Here is an 18,768-nt window from a genome sequence, read left to right as displayed (position 1 = left end):
GCCTTTGTTGTGGTGGATTTCTTCTTGCAACACCTGAGGTCTCTTGCTCTGTTCAATTTGCAGTCCCTGATGTAACGTGTTATCTATTAGGCTTTTAAAATTAATTTTTCTAATGCTTTTGAATCTTAAATTTTTCGGGGTTTTGTCTTATGTCCTCTTATACACAAACTGCAGCCCCGTCTTCCGTGCATTCTCAAGTCCTCAGGAATCTATCTCAATTTCAGTGCACTACTTAAGAAGCCAGTGTAATACCTGCTGACTCCTCTTGGAAAGCTAGCAATTACTTTATGGCTACCTACAGATTCTTCATAAAGCCAAACCTGCGTGTATTTCAGCTCAAATTGAAACAAATCTGAACAAACAGTATAGCGCAGAGACTACAGTCAAAAAAAGGTGACGTTTCCTCCTAGTGTTTTCTATGGCCTTTCCATCGTGACCTGGGGGTGGGAGACAGACCCACTTAGCACACGGCTGAACAGCAGCAGAACGCGACAGCTAGGTATTGCCGACGACGTAGGTGTGCTACGTGACCGTGCAGACAACATACGCATCCAGTCCAAAAGCACGTTTAGTACTCCTAAGAGATGTGATTAATCATTCTTGCAAACCAAATCTGAAGGGAGAATAAACAACTCCCATCTCAAGCACTGGAATTTATCTATCTTGTTATCATGCACGAGCAGAAAGAATAGTTCAGAAACACTCTAAGAAATGCTATAGAAGATGCCTCTGCTCACTGCAGGGGGCTTGGACTAGATGACCTTTAAAGGTCCCCTCCAACCCAAACTATGCTATGATTCTATAGACTTCGCTTGTATTTCCCAGATAAAAAATAATTCCATTACTGAAGATATACATCTTAATAGGCCAAACGATGAATCTTCAACTCAAATGTTATTTACACCTTAAACCTCGGAGAGGTAAAACATGGAAATCTGTCAAAGATGCAAACGTGTCAGAAGAAATCTAAAATTTTCTATTAAATAGATGCATGTTAAAAATACAGTAGAACGCAACAACTACTGTCTCTGAAGTCATCCAGCAAAAAAGCTGTAAATATTCCCAGCCTGTGTTAAGAATAAAGCCAGATCCTTGGCAGCAGTGCTCCTAGGCAATCGGTGCAACACGGGGGGGGGGGGGGGGGAGACGGGACGACTAAATATCTAAGTGTCTTCATCCCACACTCTTCAAAAGGAGAGCACGTAAGAGTTTTACAGATACAGAAAACAAACATAGAACAGTCCAGGACTGACAGGAATGGTGTAGCCTTGTTGTGCCAAAAATCACATCTGATAGCATGGGAAAGATTACAGATGCAAAATTTAGTCTTCATGTTCAAGCACTGGCAGAGGGATTAGATATTACTGTGCACCTAATTACACAGGCATGCGTGCATCACTCCTGCCTGGTCTTCCAATACGGGTGACATATCTCATTTTTACCACGGATAACGAAAAAGAAGATAGTGAACTTAGCTGAAAAGAGAGTGTTAGCTGCTTTGTATGGCAGGACATACATCCATGTAATTCCTTTTGTAAAAATGACACAATGACGGAGTAACAAGAACATATATTACTGACAGGTGCAATTTCATCACTGAAAGGCCATTGCTTAAAAGGGAGATGAAAGCCTCAAGCTGATGAATGGGGGTAGAAAAAAAATCAGACAGAAATAAAATTCGTGGTCTCAGGGGAGCCGAGTCACGTGGTTCATGCGGTTTTCCATTTGGCTAAGGAGTCATACTGATTTACAACGTGCTCTGAAAGGACCCGATTGAAATTATTTTCATCTGCCTCCAGATGGTTCCTAGAACACATTGGGGCATTTATAAACACTACCAGGGGCATGTCCAGAGGGCTCCACAGCAACAGCATGCCCCCTCATCAGCAGCAGTAACTGCTATTAAACAATTCTTTTTAATTCATCTGACGCTAACAAGCATAACCCAGATCCCACTGTGGTCAGCGACAGTTCCACAACCATCTTCTATAGCACTAAGATTCACCTCTCCACGAAGACAGACTTTTAAATGTTTTTAACTATTGTAGTATAGTGATGACGATCAGCTCCTGCCAGGGCCCTGCCACGGCACATCTTGTACGGTTACCTCACAGCAAAGACAATGCACAGTTTGAAGAGAAGGGCAGAAGTCAAAGATAGGTGGGCAGGTTTCCACTCCGGAACTGAAGGCAGCTTGGGTCGGCGAAAGGAGGGGAGAAAAGGACCAGGGGGAGAAGCTGGATGGAGGAAGAACCAGTGTATCGGGTAACAGTAACGTGCCAGGGCCAGAGAGGGAAAGCAGAAAGGCTACCCAATACAGACCGTGTGTTCGTCCTTCCCTACCAGGCAAAGCACAAGAGCTGGAGCATTTCACGACCATCACTCAGAGCACCCAGGGACTGATGGGGGGGGGCGCGGGTCAGGGGGAAGACAGCTTTCTAGAGGAAAGCTAAAAGCTTCACAGCATCGGGCTCGCACTCCCTGGCCAGGAGATATAAGCAGGAAGTACTCCTTGGAGCTCTACTTACTGTTGAACAACAAAACCACTCTGACCTATGGAACATGCACTACTATTTTTTTCTGTTCCTGAATAACAGAACAATCATCTCCATTAGTTTAGATTATATTCTTTGACTGGAGTTGTTTATTTGATCATCTACTGCTGTAAACTTACATCGCAGACAGCACCTCACCGCTGTAGATTATCACAGCAAGAACCTTTGCCAGAGACATTTGTGCGTATCAGCTTCTAGGTTATTTTTTCAACCTTCTGGAGAAAGCCCATTATCATGTAACAGAACATGACTTAACAGCCGGTTGTGTCCTTGCATAGGTGATTACAGAATACAAAAGAAGAGCTGATCCCTAATTTTAAGATTGTAAGTATTACCAGAAGCACTAAAAGACAATTTTTATTTACAAAATACTAAGATGTAAAAGGCTAAACCAAGGTCACCAACAGTAACATTTCTGGTATATCCTTTCTGAAATGACTGGATGCAAGGTCCTTTAAGTGCTCAAATGTTTATGACCCCTCAAACTGCTATTCTTTAAACATTATCGTACATTTTCCAGAGAAGTAAATTCTGACAGCATTTTCACAGTGCTAACTGTAAACCTTCCAGTTGCAGCAATGTGAAAAATCAGTAACTTAAACATCAAGGAACGTACATATACTATGCAAGAAAAACAGCCAACAATGAAAAAGATCTGATATCAGGTTCTCTCCTTCAACTTACTTCCAAGTCAAGGAGGAAGGAGGAGTTTTACCTTTGGTATTTTAGTGTATTTTAGGTCAACAATCCGTTTTTTCTTGCATTGTTTTTATTTGGCATTTGTGGGACACTTACATAGTTGTTGGGAGTATATACGCCAACACATATGCTTAGAAGAATTTCAGTAAGGCAGATCTGACTCTCAAGTGTCTGTTTTTGTACGTTGCAGTTTATGATCCAGGACAGCCAAACTGAAAAAGGTTATTAGAACAACAATGCTGACTGAACATCATAAAAGCAGACAATAATAAAGCAATTGAGCATGAGAGGGCTACATCTATTTAAGAAATAGTCTACAGACTTTGTGAAAGCCAAGTAGGGTAGAGTTTCTGATATGCTGTCGAGAGCCATTACTCGAGCACTGCAGAAACACAGTGATCCCATGTGTGGGATCACTTGTGATGACAGAAGTGATCACCACACAGTGATCACTTCAAGACACGATCAACATGTCTGAAGAGAAGTTCATTCCCAGCACTGCTGCAAAGGGCTTATGGCATGATGCAAAATAATTTTCTCTGTTTCTTAAAGGCAAAAACGCATCCCTTCTCCTTACTTGCAGGATGCTGGTCAAAAGTCATTACAATCTCTTCTAACTGTGCAATACCTAGTGAAAGGGGCTTCTGTTTGGGTTCTGTAATGCTATTTCAAGTACAAAGAGACAGATATTTACAAGTGTTATTTGTTGAAATTGAGATTAGCTTCCTTTAGAAGTTGATCTGTAAATGATTACATTTCTCATAGTTCTCTCCCAGATAGCTCATTACACTACGTAGTTCTACAATTTTGCTGCTCACAGTGAAAACTGTTTCCCAGATAAAGACACCAAAAAGGAGATGTGAACAGTATACTCTTTTTCCACCTCCACCCCTCCCTTTTTCCCCCCAGGGGAGCTGTTCAAAACTTACGCAGTGGTGAACAAACAGGCTCTACTGTCTAGCGAGAACAGCAGTTTAAGTAAGTTTCAAACAGTTGGAATTAAATTTGTTACTTAACCACTTTTGAGACGCTTAACATCTAACACGCCAATATTGCACTATTTATCTGCAAGCAACACAAATTTTGCTTCAAAACAAACATGGATCAAAATAAACTTCTAAAATACCCACAAATGCTAATCTCTCTCACGCCCTTGCTTTTTCACTCGCATTGAGATATATACTTGGTACTCTCCCAAATTACTGAAGGGAAAGCATTTCATTTTCACACAACAGCATCCTGCCTGCTGCAGAGAATTTTCTGGACTGCCTGCCTTAAAGTGAGTTTTCAGTTTCAAGAAAAACACACACGAACGTAGACTTCACGAAACACGTATCTACGCTTTCCCTCCCTCATCAAAAGACGGTGCATGCCACGGCCCCACCGTGACTGGCTTTTGTCCTAACGCACATTCCCTGACCTTGCGCACCAACCCTCAGAGCAGCCCCAGGGGCAAGAATTTCCTTCAGAGAAAAGAGCCGTGGAACCCAACAGGCACAATCACAGTCCGAAGTTCTTCGAAGATAGCCAGCTAGCTAGAAAAATGCTCCTTACAAGTTATTTGGGGGTTGCAAACCCTTCAGAGTTAGCAAACCTGCTAGAAAAGCAGCACCGCCGCGCTGGAATACCATCTGCCAGGATTCCTGTCCGTACAGAGATTTTGGCTAAGTAGGAAGGTCGGCTACTGTATAACATAGTGCTCTCATATTCCAAGTCGGTTCTCAAGTAAGTGCAGCGTATTATTTATAACGTATTCTATTTCAACTGTATCAGCGTGATTTCCACATGAAATGGAACATCTCCCACGTATTGCAGTGTCACCACATTTCAAGTTTCTGTGAGATAAAACAAATGTATGTTGTCTTTGTCATTCATGGAGGGTTTCAACCGATGCACATGGTTGACCTCAACTGTTTTCTAGGTCTACAAGAAATGACCTGTAGGCGTACTTTATGCACGTGCTAGGGTCATTTATTACTCTACAATTCAAAAAGTATATATCATAATGAAAGCATATGCTGTATTGACTAGTTCTGTAATGGTTTGAATTAGGAGGTCACTGGGTACTTGGCAAGAATCTGTACGACCATCTGATGACTTGTTGATTCCATGTCATGGTACCAGGTGGCTCTCTCAATAAACAGTCAATCACAGTGAACCGCTTTGTCAAAAAGCGACAATTTCCCCTTGTAACAAACTCCGTTCTCAGTGACGTCCAACAGTTTACAAGCACGTACAAAGTACAGCTATAAAGTTGTTCACATTAACAAGCAAGGTGGCCAAGTATCACTCAAACACTAGGAGGGAAATATTTAGGAACATTGCGTAAAACATACAGAATCCCCTTAAAGCCCATTAGTTCTCATTCCAGCTGTCTTATTATGCTTCTTTCAGTAATGCTTTGAATGTCTTTTCTTACAACTGGTTGTCACTGAGTCTCACTTATCAGACCATTAGTTAATTTGAGCAAATGAAAAGATCTGTTGACAGAATAGCTGTTTATTTCATTCATTTCCACTAAGAGCTTTCATACATCAGCTCTTTCTGCCTTTCTCCATTGCTTCCTTTAGAGGTAATAATTTATAATGTGAAAGTCATTGCGTTCGGTAACATTAGGCAGCCAGATGGTTGGGTTTTGTTTTCTATAGCTAGGAAAAGAGAATTATTCCTATTGTAAAGCTTCAAGAGCTGAAAATACTAATAAATACATGTGGGTATAATGATTTTTAGAAGTCAGTGACAAAAAAAAGAAAAAATAAATTATTTTTTTTAAATATCACTATTTTTCTAGGAGTACCATCATACTTCACTGAGCTTACCCAGGTACCTTTTTACCACACTGCTTATTTGTTTTAAAACTAACATTATAAGACACATACAACCAGAAATATGATGCCTAAGAACAAACACTGAAAGGCTCTTAAACACGCGTACACTATTTAAGAAAATAGGTTTTCCAGTTAAATCACAGGTTATTACTTATTTACTGAGAACTGACAACGTGTTTCACAAAGGCATTCACAAAGGTTCATTTCGTGCGTGCCCAGGAGCAATAGAGAAGTATCTCCAGAGTTACACGTACCAACTTCCAACTGGGATCTTGTGTGTAACCGGTTTTAACTTCTGTAACACGCGCCGAGCTTACATTTACACCTACAAAAAACAACTGCTGAGAAGATGAAGCAAACTAAAGATCAAATTCAGCTTCCAGTTCAATACAGGAGGAACCCCGCTGACAACAGCAGAGAAATACAGTGATCAATATGGAACCCAAGGTCCTTATTCACGCTGAAGATTTTTTTTTCCCCATAAAATAGCGCTGTCTCAAGGAAGACTATAACTTTGTAGTACGCTTACAAGGAGATGGGGTTCTGGCTCCATTTAGCTCCATGGAGTCAAAATAGCCACTGACTTTTGCAGGGGCATGACTTCAACTTCCATTTCCAAGTAGACAAAACACTAAATCGACAGATGTGGTGAGCAGCCAGCTAGTACATGTTCTCTACTTTGTACAAGGATCCTACAGAAAAATATCCCAGAAAACAAAACACACATCCTTAAGGTAAACTTGCCATTTTACTATCTGAATTAAAAGTTTTCAAACTGATATTTTCTGACTTTAAACATAGCATTTTTTTTCAGAGTACATAAGCAAAGGGCTACTGCAGAAAGCAAATTCAGGTTAGAGAAACAAATTTGTGAGCAAGTCAATGTCAGAGACCAAGAAAGTTAGCTTTAAAAACCAGACAGACTAGCCACTTGAAGAACATTTACGTATATGAGAGAAACCTGCAGTGGTCCATCCTGCGGCAGCCACGCTGCCATTCCTCACTGCAAGAAGAGGTTAGAGTTGTCCTGCTGCCAAATCAGGACTTTCACTCCACAGCCATCACGCTTGCCAAAATCCCTCCAGCCCCCAAGTACAAGTAAATCCTGGGATCACCATGGAGTATGAATCACACATTTGAATCACTAAACAGCCTCTTGAGCTTTCAGAAGACAAAATAAACTCCAGGGAATAAAAATGAGAAAGTTCAAGAGACCCAGTCAGTTGGAGGAGAGAGACCATAAAGGCATCTCTCAGGAAGCTGCTACCTCCAAGTTCTGCTGCTTTTCCTAGAAAGGGTAAGATGGCAGCTCATCTGCCTTTCCCTTGGCAAGAGGAAATTATGGACAGCCGCTCCCATGCGGTGACAGCCAACAACAACACATGACAGACCCGGGCTTATTTTCCACACACCTAGAGAACATCTAACAAACAACTCCTATAACACCACCTGAGCCCTCCCGTTCTTGATGTCTTTGCTAGGGGGAAGGCCCTGTCCCAAAATTCATCAACATCCCTTTTTCAATCACTTAGAAAAGTGATTCCCACAAGAGCGTGGTTCAAGAATGAAAAACAATCAGAGTTCTTCTGTTAGTAGGAAAGACATTTAGCTCTTTTTTTTCTCCTCATTTTAGTCAGTGATTTAACCTAAGTACATGATGTCTCTAAACCATATATTTTCTAGCTAAAGCATTTATATACTCTCTTATATTTATATCTTTATCCCTCCTATTTTTTTAATTCACAATTTGAGAAGAATGTGAATGAACACATGACAAATTCCTCCCCATCGACAACTTATGCACACAACTCTGACATTCCTGGAAAACCAAAGAAAGTCTTTAGAATATTTCTTATGTGAGTTGTTAAATTATATTCATGCAAGTACCCTGACATTGAGAACCAGTCTTCTGAATTGGCCAACTATAGCTACTTTAGAAAAACAAAATAGTACATTTGGTTTAATTTATTTATAGTCTGTGATCGCCTGTTCATCTGTGTTTTAGTGATGCTCTTTGATGATTCAGCAAAGCATTACCCACTTCAAGGAGTTCTCTTCCTATTGAGAATTTTATTTCTTCAAGCTGATAGGCCACGACAGTAGTTTTCCATTGCATGTGCTAGCGTTTAACACATCCTACTGTCACAAATACAGCAAGCTGAACTGCAATGTACATTTGCTCTATATATCTATAGTTGCATTTGTAGTGCCACCTATTTCCCCACTAAAATTAGTATTCTTTACCGGGTTGGCTGTACTTAAGGGATCTACTAAAAAGGAAAAACTTGGCACTCATCTAGCTCCTATTCAGCAGAGACCTCAGGCTACATTTGCACTGGACTATCACGCAACACGAAGAACGGGACTTCAGGAATTAAACACTTGGAGCCAGAGACCCTGTGTCCCCACAACATACACACTTTGGGATCTTCACAGCACAGTAGCACTAGCCTGATCCCAAGAACTGGCTATCGATAAGAGGATGGTGCCCCTGGAGCCCAGCTTCTTGTCTAATGTCTCCTCTTTTCCAATTAAAGCAAATAAGCGCATTCCAAGATTCCTCTGTGATGCAAGACCAACGCAGGGTAAGTGGGGCCCACTGAGAGAATTGTTTCAAAATCGCTCTCCTCATCCCAACTCAAATGCTCATGTAGACACAGCCTCACATATGTGTATGCAATCACTCATCACTCCCTCTCAAGCTGTCTTTAGAAGGAATCCAAAACTCCTGCTGAGACAAATACAACCAACTACAAGGTCTTTAAAGGAAGCTTAATTTGTCTTGAATTAATAGCAGTTAATAAAATCATGCATTTTTATCAGAATTCTAAGTGAACCTTGAGGTCTTCTGATGACAAAACCATTCAAATAATATGCCACATGCCTTGCTGTCAGCTGATCTGAAACATGACCATTTGCCACAGCACAAGTAATTTGCAGTTATTCACAGCTGTTATGTCACTGAAATGATACAATTCATGTATTCTATAAAATGTACTCAGCTCTCCTAACTTTTCCTTCACTTCCAATACATTACAAAAAAGAATGAAGAAATACAAGATGGTCTATATTTCTCCTCTTTTCCCACATGCTTTTCTACATGGAGTTTCAGTTTTGCAGCCTTCCCATGGAAAACACACACTATATCTAATCATGCAATTTTTAGACATTTAAAATAATCTACAAACCACATATTACAATTAAACTAGAATGATTTTTCCACAATACTGCACCTACAGCTTACAGAGAAGGAATCGTGGCGGGGGGGGGATAATAATTATATTAACTGGTCCTTCTTCAGATGTATTTCTCCAGAACAGATTTGATAAACACAAAGAAAAATCAGACTGAACTTCAGAGTTGCCTTAGCGTGCTGTATAACTTTAAGTAACATTCTTTGCTTGTTTGCTTATCCCCTTTCTGTTGCCAGTACTCCATGATCGTATACGTGAAATAATAGAAATAAAACTACACCATAAACGTACAGCCAGCTCCCTAACATCTGTTTTTGAGGTTCAGAGGACTCTGGATCCAACAGCCCCATTTCCAAGTATTCCAAGTGCTTTTATACTCCATTACACCTGTAGCCAAACGTGCAGCAGCATAGTACACGAACAGTAGCAGACAATCACGCCTATGATTTCTGGAGATAAAATATAAGGAACGCAGGTTCCGCTTGTCATCTGCATAAGAAATCTCAAGTAACATGATTTCCACACATCCCTACCCTCTTTTAGTTGCAGAGAAATGCGTACTAAGTCTTCAAATGATGAAATAAAAAGATTACATCTGTGTCTAGGAAACACAGTTTCATTTGGGGACTTCAACTGACCAGATGCCTGCTGGAAATACAATACAGCAGAGAGGAAACAGTCTCGGAGGTTGCTGGAGTGCGTGGCAGAGACCTTCCTGACACAGCTGGTGAGGGAGCCAGCTAGGGAAGGCGCCCGCTGGACCTCTTCTTTGTGAGCAGAGAAGGACTTGTGAGCCATGTGATGGTTGGAGACCGACTTGGGCAGAGTGATCACGAAATGATAGAGTTTTTGATACGTGGAGAAGCGGCGAGGGGGGTCAGCAGAACTGCCACCTTGGACTTCCGCAGGGCGGACTCTGGCCTGCTTAGGAGCCTGGTTGACAGAGTCCCCTGGGAGGCAGTCCCCAGGGGCAAAGGGGTCCAGGAAGGCTGCACATTCTTCAAGGAGGAAATCTTAAAGGCACAAGAGCAGGCTGTCCCCAGGTGCTGAAAGAAGAGCTGGTGGGCAAGAAGACCGGCCTGGCTGAATAGAGAGCTTTGGCTCCAACTCAGGAAAAAGAGGAGAGTCTACGACCTCTGGAAGAAGGGGCGGGCAAGTCAGGAGGACTACAAAGGTGTAGCGAGGTTGTGCAGGGAGAAAATTAGAAGGGCCAAAGCTGAGCTAGAGCTCAATCTGGCTGCTGCTGTAAAAAACAACAGAAAACACTTCTTCAAATACATTAGCAGCAAAAGGAGAGCTAAGGAGAATCTCCAGCCCCTAGTAGATGGGGGAGGGAACACAGTGACCAAGGATGAGGAAAAGGCTGAGGTACTTAATGCCTTCTTTGCCCCAGTCTTTAATAGCAGGGCCAATTGTTTTCTGGGTACCCAGCCCCTGGAGTTGGAAGATAGGGATGGGGACCAGAATGGAGCCCCCATAATCCAGGGGGAAATGGTTGGTGACCTGCTGCACCACTTAGACACTCACAAGTCTATGGGGCCTGATGAGATCCACCCGAGAGTACTGAAGGAACTGGCAGATGTGCTCACCAAGCCCCTTTCCATCATTTACCAGCAGTCCTGGCTAACTGGGGAGGTCCCTGCTGACTGGAGATTAGCCAACATGACACCCGCCTACAAGAAGGGCCGGAAGGAGGACATGGGGAACTACAGGCCCATGAGCGTGACCTCGGTACCGGGAAAGCTGATGGAGCAGATCATCCTGAGTGCTATCACATGGCATGTAGAGGATAACCAAGGGATCAAGCCCAGCCAGCGTGGGTTCAGGAAAGGCAGGTCCTGCTTGACCAACCTGATCTCCTTCTATGACAAGGTGACCTGCCTAATGGATGAGGGAGAGGCTGTGGATGTTGTCTATCTAGACTTCAGTAAAGCCTTTGACATGGTTTCCCACAGCATTCTCCTGGAGAAACTGGCTGCTCGTGGCTTGGACGGGTGTACACTTTGCTGGGTAAAGAACTGGCTGGATGGCCAGGCCCAAAGAGTGGTGGTGGACGGAGTTAAACCCAGTTGGTGGCCGGTCACACGTGATGTTCCCCAGGGCTCAGTGCTGGGGCCAGGTCTGTATAATATCTGCATCAATGACCTGGATGAGGGGATGGAGTGCACCCTCAGTCAGTTTGCAGATGACACCAAGCTGGGTGGGAGTGTTGATCTGCTGGAGGGCAGGAAGGCTCTGCAGAGGGACCTGGACAGGCTGGATCGATGGGCCAAGGCCAACTGTGTGAGGTTCAACAAGGCTCAGAGCCGGGTCCTGCACGTGGGTCACAGCAACCCCATGCAACGCTGCAGGCTTGGGGAAGAGTGGCTGGAAAGCTGCCTGGCAGAAAAGGACCTGGGGGTGTTGGTTGACAGCCACCTGAATATGAGCCAGCAGTGTGCCCAGGTGGCCAAGGAGGCCAATGGCATCCTGGCTTGTATCAGGAACAGTGCGGCCAGCAGGACTAGGGCAGTGATCGTGCCCCTGCACTCGGCCCTGGTGAGGCCGCACCTCGAATGCTGTGTTCAGTGTTGGGCCCCTGGCTACAAGAGAGACATTGAGGGGCTGGAGCGTGTCCAGAGAAGGGCAATGGAGCTGGGGAAGGGTCTGGAGCACAAGGCTGATGGGGAGCGGCTGAGGGAACTGGGGTTGTTCAGCCTGGAGAAAAGGAGGCTGAAGGGAGACCTCATCGCTCTCTACAGCTGCCTGAAAGGAGGGTGTAGAGAGGTGGGGTCGGTCTCTTCTCCCAGGTAACAAGTGATAGGATGAGAGGAAATGGCCTCAAGTTGCACCAGGGGAGGTTTAGACTGGATATTAGGAAATTTTACTTCACTGAAAGGGTTATCAAGCATTGGAACAGGCTGCCCAGGGAAGTGGTGGAGTCACCCTCCCTGGAGGTATTTATATGACATTTGGATGAGGCGCTGATGGATATGGTGTAGTGGTGGTCGTGGCAGTGTTAGGTTTAAAGTGTGGCTTGATGATCTTAGAGGTCTTTTCCAACCTATATGATTTTGTGTTTCTGTGATTTCTTTCATACTACACTCTTTCCCATGACACAGAATTTAACATATATTTTGTATTTCTAGAGCAGAAGTGATTTCTTTTTTCCATAGCTATTTATTCAACAGACAAACATGGGCTGAGTTAAAATAGAAATAAACATTTCTGTAATACCATCTTTTTCTTGAGAAGGAACCCTTCATAGATGGTGGGAAACAATAAAGAGAAAAAATATCATGTTAGCACAACATGTGTGGTCATATACAACGCAATCTTGTACTTCATCGAGTTTTCAACACAGGGAACAGGTATACTGAAAAGTGCTTAATTGACAAGTTTTTCTGAGTCAGCTACAGTGGTTGCTTTGAACGGCTCTAAAGGAACAAACTCTAACCAGTGCTTTTGTACAGCTTCAATAATACACATTTCAAAGACTAAAAGGCCCAGCCATCTAACTGCTTTCACAACCAATACTTAGTGCAGAAAAAACTAAACAAGTTCCATTATACTAGGCATGAATTTCATCTGACCTCCTAGTCATAGCTCTCACACGACTGAAAAAAGCAACAGCGGGTTTTCTGTTCTTCCTTTTTTTTTTTTTTTGTGGAAACCTCCCCCCCCAGTCAGTGGAACATGGGGAGGACGGATAAATCCTTAGCTTACTTATGTCCCTAATTTCTATCAACAGATTCCGCCTAATTATTTGAAGCGCCTAAACACTTTTGATGGTGGCACTGATGCCTGCAAGAATATAACTACTACTTGTTCCCATCTCCATGAAATCCAAATCCAAGCTTACAGAGTACCTATGTCTTCAGATACATCACTGTAGCTGTAGTCTTCCTCTGTGCCCCATCACCCCAAGCCTCTCCCAAAACATCAGCCTCAAGGTATTCACACAGTAACCAAGAGACTTGCTCTGGGACACAAAAAGGAGTTCTCCGAGTATTGCATAACTTCCTAAGGCTTTTGTAAATATAAGCTATGATATCCACAGAGCCCTTTATCACCTTGAATAAACAAGTAATATTTAATGCATACCAGAGTACAGGTGAGGGCTAGATAGGGTAAACATACACCTGTGTAAAGAAGTCGAGACGTGTCTGCCTGCCGAGTTCATCTCATCATAAGACTTGCATTGGATTTCAGGTGAATTCTCATGTATGAGAACACAGAGAATTCACCAGTCCTGCCAAAATCCATCAGCAGCCCGTTGTTACCTTACCCTGCAGCCCCTGCACATTTTTTAAAACTATCTTCTACCTCATACACCTTATTTCTCACATGAACTTTTCTGGATCAAGTTTTTGAATGGAACTGGTTAATAAGCAGATATATGCAACACTTCTGTCATGACAGGCTCATTTTAGAGAATTTACCTCCCAGATCAACTTGACATATGGATGACCTGCAAAAGCCGATATGAAACAGAGGAAACAGGAACCTCAGCTAATCAAGCCACACAGTCACCAAGCACAGCTGAGAGGTTGTTTTGTTGGTTTTTTTTCCAGGAACAGGACAGTGCAGTTTTCCAGACTGGATGTCTTTTTAATCCTCCTCCTCCCACTATATGTGAGAAAAGGAGGAGACATTTTACCCTGCTTTTTTTATTTTGGTTTTGTTGGTTTAGGTTTTTTGCTGGTTTGTGATTGGTTTTGTTCTGGTTTTGGTTTTTTTTGTGTTGGGTGGTGTTTTTTTGTTTGGGGTTGCTTTTTTTGTTTTGTTGGGTTTGTGGGGTTTTATTGTTTTGTTGGGATTTTTTTGTACAAATAGGATAGGCTGGCTATATATCCAGAAAAAGCAAACAAAAATATCATCTTCTGGCAGAGGTTGATTTCAAAGGGTCCAGACATACCAGCAGAGCTCCCACCAGCAACATCAGGTGAGAGCACGGACACTGTTCATTATATCTCCTAGATGTAATATCCCTGTCACTGTGACATGCAGTAGTGCTGCTAACCCATAAATAAAGGGCTGAGTCTTGCTGTGCATAATGCTAGAGCAAAGTAAGGATTACAAAAAGCTTTGTCAAGATCACACTCATTCAGCTTCTGGAAAGTTTTTTAGACCCTTTTCTGTTTCATCTCCCATTTCTGCAGTAACCCTGAAGTCTAGCTCTAAAGCAGGTAACCCCATCAAGTAGCATTAACTCCTCTTGTGCCGAGGACCACCATGGCAGATAATCTCATCCTGACAGTGCTGTCACACGTGTGCAGTGATTTCTGACGCAGACCACAAGGCCTTATACAGTCTTATCTGGATGGACTGAGAAAAGTTAGTCTTACCCTTGACAAGTCTTTTGTAAGGAATCCCAGGGATTTAAGTAAATTGCTCATTGGCTCAGAGAGACCCAAGTTGCTATTGTCACGTGGTGCCATTCAAAGGAGGATGGGAAGTCATATGATGACTCCCTGCTGTGTTTCTCTTTTCTATTAGTCCAACTTGTGTGACTTGGAAGCAAGTCCCATGGCTTGCACTGCCTTCATCTCAAAAGGAGGAGCAGGTTCTAGATATCACATACTGAAGAGAAACCATGCAAGTGTCTCTCACAGACAGCATCCTGCATTGTAAGCATTGCTTGGCAGCAGTTTTACCTTTCCAAATAGGCAGTGTTTTCTTTGGGTAGGCTGGTCTTCTCAGCAACCAGCATACATGGCCTTAGAGCCCAAGTGCAAACCCTAAAAAAGTACAGAATTGTCTATACCCCTAGTAATAATAAAGGTGGCACTGTCAAGATTAAAAAAAAAACCCCATGGTTTCATAGGGAAATACCTTCTCTCTGTTGGTTCATGAGGTACGCAATAGTAAAACACAAACACATCTTTTGTGTGCATTTATTATTGCAGCCAACAGGTTTATGTTCTGAATCACTATTTGAAATGCATTCCCACATTGAAGTGTATTAAGAAAACATTATGGGGTCTCCTGTAAAACAGCAAACTGCAGAAAAGTCAGAGTTGCGGCTGAAATTGCACACTTGATACACTTCATTATATCTAGGTATGTACTGAATAGCTTGTAGTAATACTCACTGTTCCAAAAACTTTTGATACCTAACCAGAGGCTGTTTTGGGGGCCTAGAAACTGTACCTCTGCAGGAGGCCTGGAAACTTGGGAACTGAGACAAGCTGTCTTCATTTTGATGCGACACTTACTATTTATTTTTTATTTCAATTTTAAAGGCTAGCCCATAACTTAGCTATCTTCATCTTTTAGAGCCCCACAAATAACTCTCCAGGCAGAGCGCTAAAACCTCACTAGTGCTTCCTGAATCCAAGCTCTGCCTAACAAAGCTGCGGTGGCTCCCGCCTGCTTCTTTCAATATCCTATGCTGCAGCAGTATAAGGACGTACAGCACAAGAGCAGAGAGGGTAACCAAACTAGCTCCAGCATATACAGACATGCCTCAGAGCATCAGAAAAAGGAAACAATCAAAAAAATCCCCCCAAAAACTCTTTGGGTTCAGTAAACCCAAGGAGTTTAAAAAAAAAAAAAATCATTTTAAGCATATGAATCTATTCTACCTTTTTCTGTCCAGGTTTCTCAGGGTTGAGTTTCACCCAAGGAGGGGAATCTCTAGCAAAAGCTTCCAGGAGTTCCCAGACTGCACTGGATCCAGTTTCAGGTGCTCAGTGATCACTACTGCACTGTGCCCACAAGCCCGAGAAGCCTATTACTGACCTCAACTCTTTCCAGTGCCCTGCTTAGGCCCCCTATGGTAACAGAAAAGCACGTTTCATTTCCCACTCCCAGGGCCACGGAGCACCCCGTCAGCACAGTGAGGGGACTGGAATCCATCTGTAGGAGGTCTCTGCCAGTCTGAAGTGCTGGGCTCAGCCCTGCTCCCTTTACATAAAGCCAGAAATACCTGTTAGTATCAACCGACAGCCCTCTTGCGCACTGAAAGGGTTCTGCGTAACTCGGTAGTGCCCCCACCCGTAAAATGGAGAAATTACATTTCCTTTATAGGATGCTCAGAAAACCACAGCCAGACAGGGAACTACAAGACTAAGGTGCTGCAATCAGCAATTGCTTTTTTTCTTTTTTAACATTATGGTAAAATACGTGGAATAAGTGACAGAGTGCTTCCATTGCCACAGTTAAACGACCACGGCATTGTTCCACCCTATCTCATTTCTGCCATACATTTAACCTTTTGTGGCCTATTTCTCTCATAGAAATCCCTAAATATCCCAAGAAGCACAGTTCCCAGGATATTTGTCAGCCAGCTGAAACCACAAGGTGTTTGAAGCTTCCTGAGAAAGCTTGCTCACATATGTTGTGGAACCACACTTCAGGCAGCATTTCCTCTGCAAATTCTAGAGATTAATTAGCTAGCCATAAAAGAATAAACATCGACCCTAGAATTATGGAAGGGAGGGAGGGGAGTTATGCTTTTAATTCCATTAGGAGAGTTGAAAGAAAGCAAAAAAAAAAAATCATTAGCGTATGCCTGATCAACTTCCTAAGCAAGCAGAACCAGGAAATAAGATCACCATCACTTTTGACTTCCAGAATGCCCCATGTTGCCTTTGCACTCACTTTTATTATTTTCCTTTAACACGAGAGGCAATCTAACAGACAGAAATCCAGGCTCCTGCTACCCCATAAAGGAGGCAAGAAAGGGCACTATTCCATCTAAACACAGCAGTAAGACCAGGATGACCATTCCGGGCTCATTTTCAGGTGTGTTATGAAGATTAAATGGAAGCAGATTGAACTTATATGGTGAAACTCAAAACTTCCCTCCTTGTACAGCATGCGGGCACAAACTCTTCTTTGTGCAACACTAAAGCTGCTAAAAAGTGAAGGATATAGGACGATTCTCCCTTTACATTGAAGGCTATTGATCGAGCTACATTTGGCAATTTCAACTTCAGCAACGCTGTCCCCCGAGCATACCTACATGAATGTGGGGGAGTGACAGGCAAAGCAGGAGAGATTGCCAAGTGGCCTCTGCCAGCATTATCCTGGTCAAGTAAAGCACCGGCAAGCACAGGGCGCAGACAGCTTTGCTAGCGTGTACGAGCTGGCTGAGTCGGGAGGCACACGGCCATACTCGTAACACTTGCCTATGTTACATGCAACATATCAAGCACCCCACCAAAACTCAGCAAGGAAGCTCCAATAGCACCAACGTTAATGAGTTGCAAAGAGATTCTCCCAACAATCAGGCTGCATCTTCCTCTCTTTAAAGCACACGTGGGAATGAATTTTGCAAGGCAGTAATCTACAACTTCTTATGAAACCAAAATACACTTCGCTAGACGTTTTTCCTCTTGTATCCTTCAGGTCATCACTTACATTTTGTAGACTTCTGGGCAGTCTTTTCATATGCTTTGCTTATTTAGAAAAAAAAATAAGATAAAAAAATTCCTAGGTTTCAAGAAATCTCTCCTAAATCAAATATCCTTTTTCAAATGTTCCACCTGAAGTTTTCCTGTAAAATACCTCATTTTCCTATTGAGATTCATTTTTAAGCTGTTAAGAAGATTGCGATCTCACAGATACTCACAGAAATTTTTCCAGTACGATTGGCTTCCTCTCTTTCTGCCAGGGCCCGCAAAAAGTTATCTTTCAGTTCTTTTCCTACACTTGCTAGTGACCTAGAAAAAAAAAATGGTACAATTATTATTATTAATTATTGCCACCAACTTTGGGTTCACTGTTGGGTTAAGTGTTCTGTAAATATAAGGAGACAGTCCTCACTATCATAGCTAATTCTTGTATTGTCTGTTCTGCTTTTATAAACCCTTAAACCACTCTTCAAAATTCATCAGTACCGCAGATGTACGATATAATAGTAGCTTATCAAAAGGTGACTTCTACTAACACACATTTTCAATTATATATCTGGAGTAATCTAAGTGCTTATTTTACACCTCCAGAATTATGGCCAAGGTCACGTTTACACAAGAATACCAAATTTTCACAGTGTACCAATATAATCTTAAACAGATTTAATACCTTATTCTTCAGCCAGCAACTAATCAAATTAACTACTACATACTTCGACTGCTCAGTAGTGGTAGGGTCAATATAGTTTCTGTATCCTTAAGTACAAAGCATGAAATGAAAAACCGATTTTGCTCCACAAAAAGTGGCAAAAAAAAAAATCCACAGGAAAGGATACCATACGCTAAAAATAACTTGTTAGCCTTTGAACATAGTGCCCTAGAATTAAAACAATCATTAAAAATAAAAAACATGCATCAGATGGATAAAAGCACTGAATATTGGACAAACCCTTCAACAAAAATGTGATACTTAAAAATGGTTTCTAGAAGTCTCCGAGCGTAATCTAAAGCCCTTCTCCATCTGTAGGGGTCATTGCACTCCCTCCAGCGTACTTTGCACACACAAGAAGGAAGCGGAGAGTTCCCAAATCCTGCACTAAAGTGGCTTCACTGGGAACTTTTCTCCTTTTAACGTCTAAAGTAGCCAATGCTG

General features: G+C 42.5%; 1 protein-coding gene across 1 annotated transcript in view; it reads right to left on the bottom strand.

Annotated features, from left to right (window-relative positions):
• BMP3 (bone morphogenetic protein 3) overlaps positions 1–18,768 on the bottom strand; it is a 293,614-nt gene that overhangs the window by 172,125 nt on the left and 102,721 nt on the right. Inside the window, exon 3 of the mRNA XM_075501377.1 lies at positions 17,834–17,924. The gene's annotated coding sequence lies outside the window, so the exon portion shown is untranslated. The remainder of the gene's footprint in view (positions 1–17,833; positions 17,925–18,768) is intronic.

This window comes from Mycteria americana, chromosome 4 (genome assembly GCF_035582795.1).
Source record: "Mycteria americana isolate JAX WOST 10 ecotype Jacksonville Zoo and Gardens chromosome 4, USCA_MyAme_1.0, whole genome shotgun sequence".
Lineage (NCBI taxonomy): Eukaryota > Metazoa > Chordata > Aves > Ciconiiformes > Ciconiidae > Mycteria > Mycteria americana.
This window is presented reverse-complemented; position numbering and strand designations above follow the sequence as displayed.